This window comes from Leptodactylus fuscus, chromosome 3, assembly GCF_031893055.1.
Source record: "Leptodactylus fuscus isolate aLepFus1 chromosome 3, aLepFus1.hap2, whole genome shotgun sequence".
Taxonomy (NCBI): domain Eukaryota; kingdom Metazoa; phylum Chordata; class Amphibia; order Anura; family Leptodactylidae; genus Leptodactylus; species Leptodactylus fuscus.
Genome location: NC_134267.1, coordinates 141,369,510 through 141,384,784, shown reverse-complemented (window position 1 = coordinate 141,384,784; position 15,275 = coordinate 141,369,510). Strand labels below are relative to the sequence as shown.

The following is a 15,275-nucleotide window of genomic DNA, read 5'->3' as shown; positions in this document are numbered from 1 at the left end:
TCTTTACACAATCCAAAAATCTATTTATAGTCTGTACTTTCAAAAACTGTATCATCCTAATATACAGGGTGTAGGGTTGAGCGATCGTCTTCGGAAAAGATCGGATTCCGATCGGCGATCGAGAAAATTTCACGATTGCGATCGGAATTCCGAACACGATCTTTTTAGGTGGGATCGAGATCTGTACTATTTCCCACAATGCTTTGCTTGGCCTTCACACTGAGTATACGCTCCGCTCATTCTGAGTGGAGTGTATACTCAGTGTGAAGGCTCCGCTGCGGTTCCATAGGAATGAATGGAAGCAGCCGGCACAAAGCCTTAACCCCCTGCGCGCTGGCTGCCTCCATTCATTCTAATGGGAGACTAAACTAACATCTCTAGTAGCTACTTACCTCCAGAGATGGCTGGTCTGCAGTGCCTGGTGTTCTTCTTCGCCTCACTGCCGCTCCACGCTGCTCTTCTCGCTTTGCTGCCGCTGCCTCCCAGGTTAGTGTTTAAAGAGCTAGGAAGGTGGGGCTTGTGGCTTAGGAGAGTGTGGGCGGGTACAGGGCGGGGAGACGTGACGTCTCCCCTTCCAGTACCCATCCACACTCTCCTAACCGGTCCACACTCTCCTAACCTGGGAGGCAGGGGGCAGCGAGAAGAGCAACGTGGAATGGCAGCGAGGCGAAGAAGAACACCGGGCACTGGAGCAGCCATCTCTGCAGGTAGGTGGACTAAGTCGCCATAGGATTAAAAAAAAAAAATCCTCTGGCTACTTAGTGATTCACTACACAGCGTGGATTCTAACAATTAAAGCGTTCAATTGTTAGATTCCATGCTGTACAGTGAATAGGATTTTTAAATCCGATCTCCGATTAATAAAAAAATCCCATTGACTTGCATTGGGATCGGAATTGGGATCGAGATCGGGTTCGAATGAAAAATGATCAGAAATAGGATTTTAAAATCGATCCTAAAAAGTCAAGATCGGCTCAACCCTAACAGGGTGTCCACATCAATGATGGCCAGTCTATACCCTGAATTTACAGAGTGAAAGAAGTCAGTATTATTAATGAGATAGATAGGCCCTCCACAGAAATGGATAAGGGGCCACTGAGTGGGCATTACACTCTGTAGGGGTCAATAAGAGGGCATTATATTGTGTGAGGACTACTGAGGGGTCTTTGAGTGGTCTGAGCATCTTCAAATGAGACATGGTCATCAGTAACAGACTAGCTGTTGCTAGCATTTTAAAATTTGCACACCTTGTGGGATCTTCTTGTACAATACTGTCAGGTGTATACCAAGAATTGTCTGACCAAGAAAAAACATCCAGTGACAGAGTATTATATGAATGTAAAGAACTTGTCATCAAAAAGGGTCAGAGAAACATGTCACTCTGACAAACAGTTGGTGTACAGTGAAGCAAATTGCAGCTGAATACAATGCTAGTGCTCCAAGTAAGGGTTACAGATACACAGTTCATTATTCCTTAACATGGATGACAATATCTGCAGTTGACTAAGTTTAAGTTCAAGCTTAAGGAAGCAGAAACAAAACTCCATTGGACAAAAAAGTGTGAAAATTAGGTCACTGAATATAATACAAATACACAGATGTTCCAAAGCTTAGCTTGACACTTAACTGTGTTAGCTCAACTCTTTCAATAGGCTTTTAATGGCTTTTATAGTTTTTTGTGATAAGATATCACTCTAGAGATATTTATTATGCTGCATAAAATCAAGTTACAAAAATATTCTAGATCGGAGACAAGTCTGCAGACTCTGAAGGCTCCTCTAGCACATTTAGGCCGGGCAGGCTGCTCAAAGTAGCACAAGCAACATGTGGCCCACTGCCTTATTGAAAAACAGCTCCTGTACACTTTGAAGAAATGGACTAATGATTTTACGACCAAATTAATGTAATACCAAGCTGTTAGTGTACTTGGAAATGAAGACTACCTTACATTATGCAACCCCATACCATAATCCTGGAAGGGCAGGTGTGAGCAGAGATTGGCGAACCGTTTCAGCACTAGCCAGTTTTGAGCCAAATATCTGAGACTGTACTCTGTAGTCTTGTCAGAATCCATTTTATAATAGGTAAAGGTTGTGTGGAGGTAAAAAAAAAATAAACATTTATACTCACCTTCCCTCACCTCTTAAGTCTCCTTGCGGTACCCAGTGATCTCCTGATGATGTCATATGTCTTGGGTAATTGCTGAGGTCTATATTTGGGCATCAGCTGTGATATGAGCACACTGACATTATGGCATTCTCTCTCGGCTTCCTTGGTGACGTGATGAACTCAGGCCCCAGAGTATAATAAGTTCATATCCGATTTGTACCGAGCTTGTTCGACCTAAAATGGTTCAGAGATCTGAGCCACCCGAATCTGAAACAAAACAAGAGGGGTGGCATGAGGTCAATGGAACATCATTACTTTTGATGGTTTGTGTCAACACTATTTTGCACTTTAGGTTTGGAATATGTTGTCCAATTTCACTTGCAGTACAGAATGGTGATCCATTCAATTAGAAGATCAATATGTGCGGGGTATCAACTGCGTACAGCTATTGCTGTTATTCCAATTCATCATTGTTCTTCCAACCGCTGGGACACATAACGTTGGAAGTAGTAACATTTCAGCCTAAACATATAGTGATCTACCAGTTATAAACCAAGTTCAAGGATTCTGTCCTTCTCAGTTTGGGACAAGTGACAATAACTGGCACAATGAAGTACAAGAGGCTATCATCCCACATAATTTGTGTGAGGTTTCATATGAATGAAAAACTTTGCTTTCAATCTTATTTTCTTTCCCCTCTCACAGATTAGAGCTATGTTCTTGAAAATTTGATCATATACAGATCTTCTTAACCACATCGGCTACATCCTCAGTTTGAATAACCTTCTTGGTGTTTTTTTTTTCATGGTGGAGTGTACACACACACAAACACATAGAACATATACACTCACCGGCCACTTTATTAGGTACACCTGTCCAACTGCTCGTTAACACTTAATTTCTAATCAGCCAATCACATGGCGGCAACTCAGTGCATTTAGGCATGTAGACATGGTCAAGACAATCTCCTGCAGTTCAAACCGAGCATCAGTATGGGGAAGAAAGGTGATTTGACTGCCTTTGAACGTGGCATGGTTGTTGGTGCCAGAAGGGCTGGTCTGAGTATTTCAGAAACTGCTGATCTACTGGGATTTTCACGCACAACCATCTCTAGGGTTTACAGAGAATGGTCCGAAAAAGAAAAAACATCCAGTGAGCGGCAGTTCTGTGGGCGGAAATGCGTTGTTGATGCCAGAGGTCAGAGGAGAATGGCCAGACTGGTTCGAGCTGATAGAAAGGCAACAGTGACTCAAATAGCCACCCGTTACAACCAAGGTAGCCAGAAGAGCATCTCTGAACGCACAGTACGTCGAACTTTGAGGCAGATGGGCTACAGCAGCAGAAGACCACACCGGGTGACACTCCTTTCAGCTAAGAACAGGAAACTGAGGCTACAATTTGCACAAGCTCATCGAAATTGGACAATTGAAGATTGGAAAAACATTGCCTGGTCTGATGAGTCTCGATTTCTGCTGTGACATTCGGATGGTAGGGTCAGAATTTGGCGTCAACAACATGAAAGCATGGATCCATCCTGCCTTGTATCAACGGTTCAGGCTGGTGGTGGTGGTGTCATGGTGTGGGGAATATTTTCTTGGCACTCTTTGGTCCCCTTGGTACCAATTGAGCATCGTTGCAACTCCAAAGCCTACCTGAGTATTGTTGCTGACCATGTCCATCCCTTTATGACCACAATGTACCCAACATCTGATGGCTACTTTCAGCAGGATAATGCGCCATGTCATAAAGCTGGAATCATCTCAGACTGGTTTCTTGAACATGACAATGAGTTCACTGTACTCCAATGGCCTCCACAGTCACCAGATCTCAATCCAATAGAGCATCTTTGGGATGTGGTGGAACGGGAGATTCGCATCATGGATGTGCAGCCGACAAATCTGCGGCAACTGTGTGATGCCATCATGTCAATATGGACCAAAATCTCTGAGGAATGCTTCCAGCACCTTGTTGAATCTATGCCACGAAGAATTGAGGCAGTTCTGAAGGCAAAAGGGGGTCCAACCCGTTACTAGCATGGTGTACCTAATAAAGTGGCCGGTGAGTGTATATATGTTCAGAATACTGTTTGGGTTTATCTATTTGATCATGTTATCTACTCTCGCTCTCTCTGATTTATAAAGGATTAATGATATAATTATGGTGTGTGTGTTTATGTGCATTCCTTACTGTGAAGAATACTTTATTTAGCCTTGATTTAAGTGTCACTCAAGGAGTTGTCTCTGTATAAAGTAGGTGTATGGGAGGCGGTACTATCAGGGCCAGGCAGAAGCACACACAGTGTGAAGCAGCTGTTGCCTGTATTGCTACAATGTATCCAGCATGCTGTATGTTGTATCCTATTGGAATACAGGAATAATTGTATGAAGGGTTAGTGCTGCAGCGATCCTCTCTTTTCTGCTGGTAGCTGCTTGGCTTATGCTGCTGAGCACCTCGGTTATGTGCTAGGACTGACAAGACTTGGATCTATGTATATTGCCTTGTTCTTAAATGAATAATGCATTAGGATGAGAGCTCTAAGGAAGGTAAGACAACGTCTTCATGGTTACTTGAACATGCATGTCATGTGCTGTGCTAGAACTTTTTACATCTTGTCTTCCTGTATTTGAACTGTATTTTGTATTGTAGCCAGTGCTGGAATGAGCAGCTAGTAATGAGTTAATGCTCCATCTGAAAATATGCTGGGATGTAATATTCTAAAAAACAGTCTCTTTCATTTTACTGTCTAATAGTTCATTGCGACCATATGTGCAGTTTATTAGAGATGAAGATATAATATGTAACATGATTTCACATAGAATCCAGGGACAGTACTTAGAATATCCTGTTATTATATGAACTGTGCACAAAATCATCCCAGCTCTTTAATTTAAGGTTCAATAAAGCAAAAAGCGAGATGTAAATCAATATCAATAAACTAGACCTACATATATAGCCATTCACTAGATCTAAATGTATACCAATAAGCTAATGCAGCAGTTCCATTTGTGTCAGGCACTGAGATTATATAAAGATCACATTGCAAGTAGACATGCAGCATGAGGGTACTATGTGTTTTATGTGTTGGGTAGTCACTTGCTGGCTGTTACCTTGTTACACTCATAGATGTAGTAATGCAATGCATCATAATGTATATAGAGGTTTATGGATGCATCAGCAGAGTTGTACAGTGACAAATTATTATCTGACTGCAACTATAACCTTATGTCACCTTTCTTTTTCTGGCTTATGAGTAACTGGGCTACAAATGAATTGTACAATAACATCATCCACTTTTACTGTCTGTAATGTAATGAAGAGAAAATCACTATTCTATTCTAAGATGAATGTCTGAAATATACACTGCTAGTTTATGGATGTGATACCTTGGCACATCTTGTACTATACTGATATACAGTTTATGGTACATTGATTAGATATGGTAATACATTGATGTACAGATTAGACTTCTTCAGTAAACAGCTAATGATACAATAGGGCTCATCATAGAATAAAGTGATGGGCAGCTGGATGTACATGTGGGTTACAGTTCCATACAAATTTGGTCTATAGCTGATGATTCCAGGGTCCATGACTTTGATGTAATCTGATGATACTTTGGGTACAGTTTATAGTACACTGGTGTAGAGGTGATGGCATATTGGGAAACAGCTTATGTTACAGTGGTGTACACTTGATTTTATAGGGACCATCCTGGATTTCTACTTGTCCAGGGGTTGTGTTTAGTACTGCATCTTTACCATATTCATTTCAGTGGAGCTAAATTGCAATATCACATACAACCCATGGACAGGTGCTATTTCTGAAAGAAATCAATGATGTTTTGTCCCAGAGAAAACCATTAAATTGGGGTATTGCATGCCTAGTTAACCTGGATGTCTAGCTGTCACCCTTTGTTGGTTTACCTCCTTACATTCAAAATTGACAGCTTTGCATTTCTGCTATGAAATGTTCACGTACTGTCAGTTCAATGTCTATGGCAATCATCAGCTATTATACACTGAGAATTGATATAATTCCCTATTGCAAGGCTTGGCTGCTGTTGTCCCAGGGGACGCACCATATTCAGTTCCAGCACCGCTCTCCATGGTGCTGATCACACATATCCAGAGTGCAGCTGAGCAGGAGAGGCATGGTGAATGAGACTGATGGTGAATGGATCACAAACCCAACGAGTGAGTCACTTGAACAGAGAACAGCTGAGCTCGATTTTTTTTGTCATTCTGGCAAAAAATAAACCATCTACCACCCCCTTCTCACAGGTGCTTCCACTGAGGGAAGATTTCAAGTCTAATAGATAATACACATTTGTCTGAGGGGGAGGCATATCTTCCGAATGTAGGTCTTGTCAGAGTGGGCTAGTGACACCCCGAGAACTTTGTCACAAATCCATGTCTGATGCATAATTAGATGCTAACAAATGAAGTTTCTCATATGGTTGGGCACAGTGGATTTACAGAATTGTTCAAGTTATAGGATACAATACACATAATATACAGAAAACATTTACATGTCAAGGGATATGATCTCTACAGAACATTCATGCTTGTACGTAGTCTTTAGTTCAAAGTCTGTGTAAATGGGTTTTAACCAGTATGCTGAAATTGGCTGCTTTCCAACATTTTGCAATGTGCAGAGGGTGCTGAGTAGGCCTATGCAGCACACACTGTATTCATTAAGTAGCTTTAAAGGATGCATATTTTACAGCCTTGACATTTTTACTGCAGTTTCTAACTAATGGTATATTATCAAGTCGATCTATCTATCTATTAAATTAATTACATATATATATATATATATATATATATATATATAAATATCCATACATACATATTTAAACACACACATTGTTTTCAAGAAAAGCAGAACAAAACAGGGATTCAGTTTTTTCCAGAACAAGGAATTCACTTTTAGAACTAATATCTAACATATAGTTCTAGTGCTGTTCTTCAGATATTGCCCTCACTCCTACCGTACTCATCTTCAATAATCTCCTTCTCTTTGAGTTCATTTAATAGGTTGTTTTCTGTCACAAGAATCTATATGCTGAATACATATGCACAAACATCAGAGGAGGCTTTGGGTGTAGATTTGAGAAAGCGTTTAGCACAGAAGCTGACAACAATAGTGCTATACTTTTATTTTTTTCTCAGCTACTGGTAGGTCATAGAGACATGTCTAGGTTTTACCTGTCCTGGGGATCCCAAAGAAGAGAACCCTACAAATTCTGAGAATGTAGGGCATGTGGCACTCTACTAATAGTAACAAATGTATTCACAAAAATGAAGAAGGACAATACGGGGGCACTCACCCAACCAGGATATTTTCTAAAAGCAGTCCTTTATTTTATAAGGATAAAATCACATGAAAAGGAGCGATGACACAATGCAATGGAAGAGGCAACAGTCATTTCATACTTCACACTAGTGCTTTCTCAAGCCATACAACGAAGGATTATGTAGATAATCTTGTTTCCCTTAGTCCTAACAGCGGCACAATGTGGGGTATTTCGTGCCCCTGTGTGCTGGTAGGACAGGCGGAGTTTTAATTAGCCATGTATTAATTTCACATGGCTCGTTCCCTTTAAGAGGGCACAGATACCTCCCCCCTGTGTGTAAATAACAAGTAATAATACATACATTTCAAATAAACAACAATAGGGGGGGAATCCTTGTGCCGCTGTTAGGACTAAGGGAAACAAGATTATCTACATAATCCTTCGTTCCCTGTCGTCCTTACCAGCGGCACAATGTGGGGAAATAGCAAGTAATCCCCATAAGGGTGGGACATTAAACACAAGCAGAATGTAATACAGTGCGCCCGAAGGCAGTAGCTTCTGAGCTATACCGATCAAGTCGGTAGTGCTTCACAAAAGTCGATTCTGAAGACCAGGATGCTGCTGCACAAATCTAATCCAAGGCAAGAGCCTTGATTTCCGCCCAAGAGGTCGACACTGCCCGTGTCCAGTGGGCCCTTAGGACAGTGGGCGGAGGTAAGTTCTGTTTCACAAACGCCAACTTGATTGCTTCCTTCACCCAGCGGGAGATGGTTGCTTTAGAAGCCTTGCGGCCTTTATGGCAAACTACATAATTTATTAATAAGTTTTCAGATCTCCTGAAAGCGCGTATGCGCTGAAGATAAATCTGCAGGTTCTGGACTAAATCCAGAGTATGCCACCTCTCCTCCTCAGGGGAAGTGGGTACTGGAAAAGGTTGGCAGGCAAATGAGCTGACACACATTTGCCCTAGAAGAAACCTTAGGCCTGAACCCTGGCAGAAATCTTAACTGAACACGGTCTTCAAAGAAGGCAATGTAAGGAGCTTCCGATGAGAGTGCTTGAAGCTCCCCTACTCTTTTTGCCGAGGTGACAGCGAGGAGAAAAGATACCTTATAGGTCAGCCACTTTAGATCCACCTCCTCCAGGGGTTCGAATGGAGCAACACAAAGTGCCTTTAGGACCATGTTGAGGTCCCATTGATGGACAGGAGCAGATACTGCTGGTCTCAGCCTAGTTGCCCCTTTGATAAAGGTGCTCACTAAAGGATCTTGAGACAACCGCCTCCCCAGATAGGCGGACAGAGCGGCCACATGTACCTTCAGGGTAGAAGCTGCAAGCCCTCTGTCTAGGCCGTCCTGAAGGAAATCCAGGATCGCCCTCACAGGGGGATCGGAGGAGTCCACTTTGTGATCCGTGCACCAGGCCTGGAAAATATTACCGACCCTACGGTAATTCTTATTGGTAGAGTTGGCCCTGGCGCTGGCTAAAGTCCTTAGGACGCCTTCAGACAGTCCTCTATTCCTTAATAGGGACTGGTCAACCTCCAGGCTGTCAGATTGAATCTCCTCAGATCGTGGTGTCTCAGCTCTCCTTGTGTCACCAGATCTGGGAGGGGGGAAGCCTCCAATACCTGCCTTGACTCATCCACATGAGCTGGGCAAACCAAGTCCTTTTCGGCCAGAACGGGATTATGGCAACTCCCGAGACTTGGTCCTGTCTGATTTTCATCAATACCTTGGGTATGATGGAAACTGGAGGGAAAATGTATATCAGCCTGAACCTCCATGGGATGGACAGGGCATCCACTGCCAAGGCATTGTCCTCCTGGTACAGAGAACAGAAGGTTTCCACCTTGGCGTTGAGTCAGGTTGCCATGAGGTCGACGTCTGGAAGGCCCCATGCTTGGACAATCTGTTGGAATCTGTCTTGATTGAGAGACCATTCTCCTGATACAGGGATACCCCGACTCAACTGATCCGCTACTATGTTCAGGGAGCCCTTGATGTGAACAGCGGATATGTGGGACAGATTCTTCCCTGCCCACGTGAAAATCAAGTTCGCCTCTCTCAGTAGGGCTGGAACCCTGGTGCCGCCTTGCTTGTTCAAGTATACTACCGTCGTCATGTTGTCTGACCGGACCTTGACTGCCTTCCCTTCGAGAAAAGGGGCAAAGTACTTCAGCACCAGATAGACTGCTTTTAGCTCCTTCAGGTTGGAGGTTCCTACCTTTGGATTCCTCCACAGACCCTGGACGGTCCCGCCGTCTAGGTGGGCTCCCCATCCCGTATGGGACGCATCTGTTGTCAACAGGGTCCAACGAGGTTGGACCGAGGACCTTCCGTCTTTCAGGTGTCTCCACCATCTGAGGGAAAGACGGGTACCGGGAGAAAGGCAGATCTTCCTGTGCAGTCCCCGTGGAGATCTGTTCCAGGCTCTCAACACCTCCATCTGAAGGGGACGCAAATGCCATGAAGCCCAAGGGACCGCCTTGGCTGAAGACGACATTAGGCCTAGGACCCGCATGGCGGTGCGGATGGTGACCCGCCGGGTCCGGAAAAAGGCCCTGCACTGAAGCTTCTATTTTCGCTCGCCTTGGACGGGATAGGAAAATCTGCATGCTCTGGGAATCCAGAATAAACCCTAGGAATTTCTTCCGGGTGGATGGCACTATTTCTGACTTCTCCCAATTGATCAGCCAACCCAACTCCTGGAGGAAGGAGATGGCTATCTGGAGGTGGTGATGGAGAATTGAAGTAGACTAGCTTTTATAAGCCAGTCGTCGAGGTAGGGAACCACGAAGAGGCCTTGCAGTCTGAGGGTGGCGGTAACTGGTGCGACCATCTTGGTGAATACGTACGGGGCTGACGATATGCCGAATGGCAGAGCAGTGAACTGTAGGTGCTCTCTGTGACCAGCCATAAGAATGGCTATGCGTAGATACTTCTTGTGTGGCGGGAAGGTGGGGATATGTAAGTAGGCATCCTTCAGGTCCAGGGTGACCATGACCTCGTCGCGCAATAGAAAGTTGGTTACTGAGTCTATGGACTTCATCCTGAATGGCTTTCCCTTTATGAAAAGGTTGAGGAACCGAAGATCTATAATCATCCGCCACCCTCCTGTGGACTTTGGAACCAGGAATACGGGTGAATAAACTCCTTATCCCACTTCTGAGGGAGGGACCCTTTCCAGGTCCCCCTTTGCAAAATATTCTGCCACGGAAGCCTCCAGGCAGACCTGTTGTAGAGCTGGTAAAACCCGCGTAGTGATGAACCGGTCCACAGGAGGGTGTGAGAACTCTATTGCGTACCCCCGCTGAACGAACTGAAGGACCCATGGATCCAAAATGTGAAGATGCCACGCCACGGAAAAATTTGGAAAGGCGCCCTCCTACGGGAGAGCTGGACACAGAGAGCGAAGCCTCCTCAAAACCCCTTCTTCTTAGGGTCTTCCTTGGGGACCCCTTGCCCCACCCCTTTGGGCGGTATCTGGAGCGTCTCTGGTTACCTTGCTGAGGCCTGTATTGGGATGTAGACTCTCGACCCCTAGAAGGGGAAAGCCTTCTTCTTCTGGTCGCTTGTGGTAGCGACCTGCCTTTACCTTCAGCCAGCCCCTCCATCAGGTCGTCCAGCCCCTGGCCGAAAATCTTCCCTGGTTGAAAGGGGAGGGAGCATAAAGAAAATTTGGAGGTGACATCAGCCCGCCAAGGATTGAGCCACAAGGGCCTCCTGGCAGCGGTATTCAGAGCCATGGTCTTGGAAGCCAGTTTCACCTTCTGTCTTGCTCACTCTCTCAGGAAATCCGTAGCGAGACGGAATTCCCCCATGGACGCCAGGATGACATCCCTGTTGGCCCCGGAGTCGATGTCCCGCTCCAGACGGTCCAACCGGGCTTGAAGCTTATCAGCTACTTCTGTGGAGGCGATGCCCACTGCCATCTGGGCTGAAGCAGACGAATACGCCTTCTTGAGTGTTGAATCCACTCTCCTATCGAGCAAATCTTGGAGGTTTGACCCATCATCGATAGGCACGACAGTGCGACGGGAGAGCTTTGAGATGGCCAAATCCACCTTGGGCGGAGGACCCCAGCGATCCAGCTGGGAGGAATCAATTGGATATACTGCTTTGAAAGCCCTGGTGGTGACATAAGCTTCCTCCGGCTGCTTCCACTCTTGTTCCATTAAACTGGCCATGGAGGCGTCCACTTGAAAAACCCTCCGCTTTTCAGAGGTGGACGCAGAGGCTTCCCCCTCGCCAATCTGGTCCCACGACCAGATGGCCTTCAGCAGCTTGTTAGTCTTCTCACGATGAAAAAATGGGTCTGCTGGAACAGGAGGACTGGTCGTCCGATGATATGGACTCATCCTCCACCTGGAGGTACTCCAGGGAGGGCAGCGAAACAGAACGCCTCTCATGCACTGTTTCTTGGTGAGCTGAGCCAGTGATGTACGGATATCCTTTAAGGAATCATCCTGCAAAAACAAGGATACTTAGAAGCCAGTGGGGACCCTACCCCTTTTAGCGGCTAACGTACTCACCATGTACTCCTTGACCTATGCTACCATATCACTGGTAACGGGTTCCTCCCGCAGAGGTCCCCTGCATTGCTGGCAGCATGACCAGTCATAGCCTAGAGGCAAAAAATGACATTCAGGATACTCCCACCATTGGGAGAATTAGCAGACGAAAAAGACCGCACCTACTATCAGGTAGTAGAACGTCACATTCAATACAAGCCAGATGTCTCCTTTTGAAGACTTCATCCGTCTCACTTGATCCCCGGAGGGGTGGAAGACGAAGACATGACAAAGAAACTAGCTTTCAGTGATACCTAAGCATAGGATACGGAACATAAAGGAGTACATTCAAGGAACCATATAAGGAGACTCACCCAGCTTCAGTCAGACAACTTACCAAACTTCAGTCGAGTTTGCACTAGAACAAGTGTAGTTGAAGCAGTAACACGAGCCACAACACGGAACCAGCTAGTGGATTAAACTAGCAGGCAATGAGGGAAGCAGCCATGCCCCTGTTTACAGCCCTGTATCCAGAAAGGGGCGTGGCTTAACAAAAAAATATGTGAGCTCTGTTCCTTGCCCTCCTGAGAGCACTCTCAGGCCTTATGAGTTGCTCCCTCCCTAGCCAACAGACCCTTGGCACATACCTTGCCTCTATAGCCGCACTGCACCGCTGTCTGCGTGGCCCCGGAGCAGCGGATGCCGAAACCGGAAGTGCCGGTGTCACCTCTATGAGCGTCCGGCCAGGAACCTCCTAGACAGAGAAGGTTCTGCAAAAACGGAAGTTCCCCTTCCTGGAGCCGCGCGTACACGCCAGCAGTGCGCGGCTCCACAAAGCCCAAACAAGATGGGACTGTCGGGGATACATGAGGCAAACATTGTGGGAGGGAGGCAGGGATATATGAAGAGATAAAGGAGCCTTTAAACTTACCCCTCTTCTCCCTGCAGGACTGACACAGAAGTCCAGCAGGCCAGAGTGCTTCACTGAAGATGATTTGAACAGGTGAGAACCTGCAACCTGCAACTTACAACTTCTTCCTTCTTTCTCTTTAGGAGGACACAGAGTCCTCTCCACCTGTCCGATCCTTTACACAGGACAGAAAAAAACACACAGGGGGGAGGTATCTGTGCCCTCTTAAAGGGAACGAGCCATGTGAAATTAATACATGGCTAATTAAAACTCCGCCTGTCCTACCAGCACACAGGGGCACGAAATACCCCACATTGTGCCGCTGGTAAGGACGACAGGGAACAACAATTGTATTCACTACTCAGTGGAGAGCAGGACCAGGACTGTACCGATTTTCAGTCTCTGGATACAAAGAAGCATCTTCTCATTTACTGATAGCACACAACTATCTTGAAGGTTATAAGGATTGGAAACAAAAATGGTAAATTTATCAAGACTGTCATTTTTTACTCTAGTCTTGATTTTCCCTGTTCTGGAGTGAGATCTTGCCAATTTATTATGAGGCACGCGTCGCTTTACAAATTAGGTAGCCGCTTTATAGCTATAAAAATTCAACAAAAAGAAATCGAAACGTCACACATTTCTCAAAATGGCATCAATGAAAATGACATCATGTTCAATGAAATAGACACCTGTGACACGATATGGTAACACAAAAATTGTTGCTTCAATTTTTTTTATTTCTTTTAATATCATAAAGAGAAAAGACAAATAAATTAGATATTGTTGTGGTTGTAGTGACCAGCAGAATAGTGTCTTTTTTTTTCTGCACAGACAATGCCATAAAATCAATGCTCATGAGAAAATGGCACAACTGCATTTTTTTCCAGGTCATTACTTACTTTTTTTTTTGCTTGTATAGCACCATCATATTCCACAGTGTTTTACATATATTGTTACTGTCCTGAGTAGGTCACACAATCTAGCAGTAGATCTTTTAAATTGTGGGAGGAAACTGGATTACCCAGAGGAAATCTGTGCAAACATACAAAGTACTTGCACAAGTTGTTCTTCCCTAGATTGGAACCTAAGACTCTTCCAGTGTAAGGCAGCAGTACGAACCACTGAGCCACAATGCCACATACTGATTTTTGTCTACTTTGCCAGTAAATTGCCCAGAATATTAAATGGTTCCATGATGAAATACAATTTTTCCACAAAAATAAATCCCAGTTCAGCTCTGTGGATAGAAAAATAAAAAAGTTAAATACTGTGGAAGATGGGGAGTAAAAAACAAAAATGCAAAAATGAAAAATACATACACGCACACACTAATGTTCAGCATGCATAAAAAATGTTTAGTTATATTCCTAATATTTACTTGGCATCCTCTGTATCGGGTTTGGATTGTCTTCCGGGCAGTCTGTCCTTATGAGACTCCAGCCTTTCAAATGTAATCTGTAATGGCATAGTAATTTGTCATCTTCACTGATTAGATCTCTGAAAGCTTCCAGATTTTTTGCTTATGAAGGAAAGTTAAGGAACAATCTTTAATGGATTTTAGTAATTCACTAAGGAGAACTTATGCCACTAGGACACTGTCCAATAGGAGACAGAATGAATAAATAAATAAAAATAAAGACAATTAATTGATACTCTCAATTGACTTTTGACAAGAGGCGTTCTCCATTCTTTTCATTGTATTGAAATTATTGGAATTAAGCAAGGTTACCTACACATTGGTGTGCAAGTGTGCCCAAACACCTCTAGGAATATACCCAACGGAATAGGATTAGCCTGAAATTAAAAATGGCTGATCCATTTCTGGTCTGCTGATCCCTGAAACTGCCCATACTCAAAGTGAAATTACCAGAGTAATCCACGTCACAAAAAACTTTATTCACTCAAAACATGTGAGTATGTATATAATACTATTCTGTATTGGCATTGCCATTAATACATTCTGCATTTTATTTAATGCAGTTGTAAAAGGGAAGTCAAAACATGGGGTTAATATTAAAAAATTACAAATATAGACTCGAGCGCATATTGATATCAGGTAGTCAAATGAGCATGCACAGAAATGCAATGCAATTCCTTTTCTGAAGCCAGAACAGTAAAGCTTGTCATGCACACTAGATTAGTAGGTTTGCTGTGTCTGTCAGTGTAGTGTCCAGAGGCTGGAGGCACTACCAGGAGACAGGCCAGTACACCAGGAGACGTGGAGGGGGCAGCAAGACCGCTACCTCTGCCTTTGTGCAAGGAGAAACACTGCCAGAGCCCTGAAAAATGACCTCCAGCAGGCCACAAATGTGCACGTGTCTGCACAAATGGTTAGAAACCGACTCCATGAGGATGGTATAAGGGACAGACGTCCACAGATGGGGATTGTGCCCACAGCCCAGCACCGTGCAGGACACTTGGCATTTGTCACAGAACACCAGGAT

General features: G+C 44.4%; 1 protein-coding gene across 1 annotated transcript in view; it reads left to right on the top strand.

Annotated features, from left to right (window-relative positions):
* Nucleotides 1–4,443: 4,443 nt before the first annotated feature.
* The window catches only part of DLGAP2 (DLG associated protein 2), a 748,630-nt gene continuing 737,798 nt past the window's right edge, over nt 4,444–15,275 (top strand). Inside the window, exon 1 of the mRNA XM_075268420.1 lies at nt 4,444–4,652. The gene's annotated coding sequence lies outside the window, so the exon portion shown is untranslated. The remainder of the gene's footprint in view (nt 4,653–15,275) is intronic.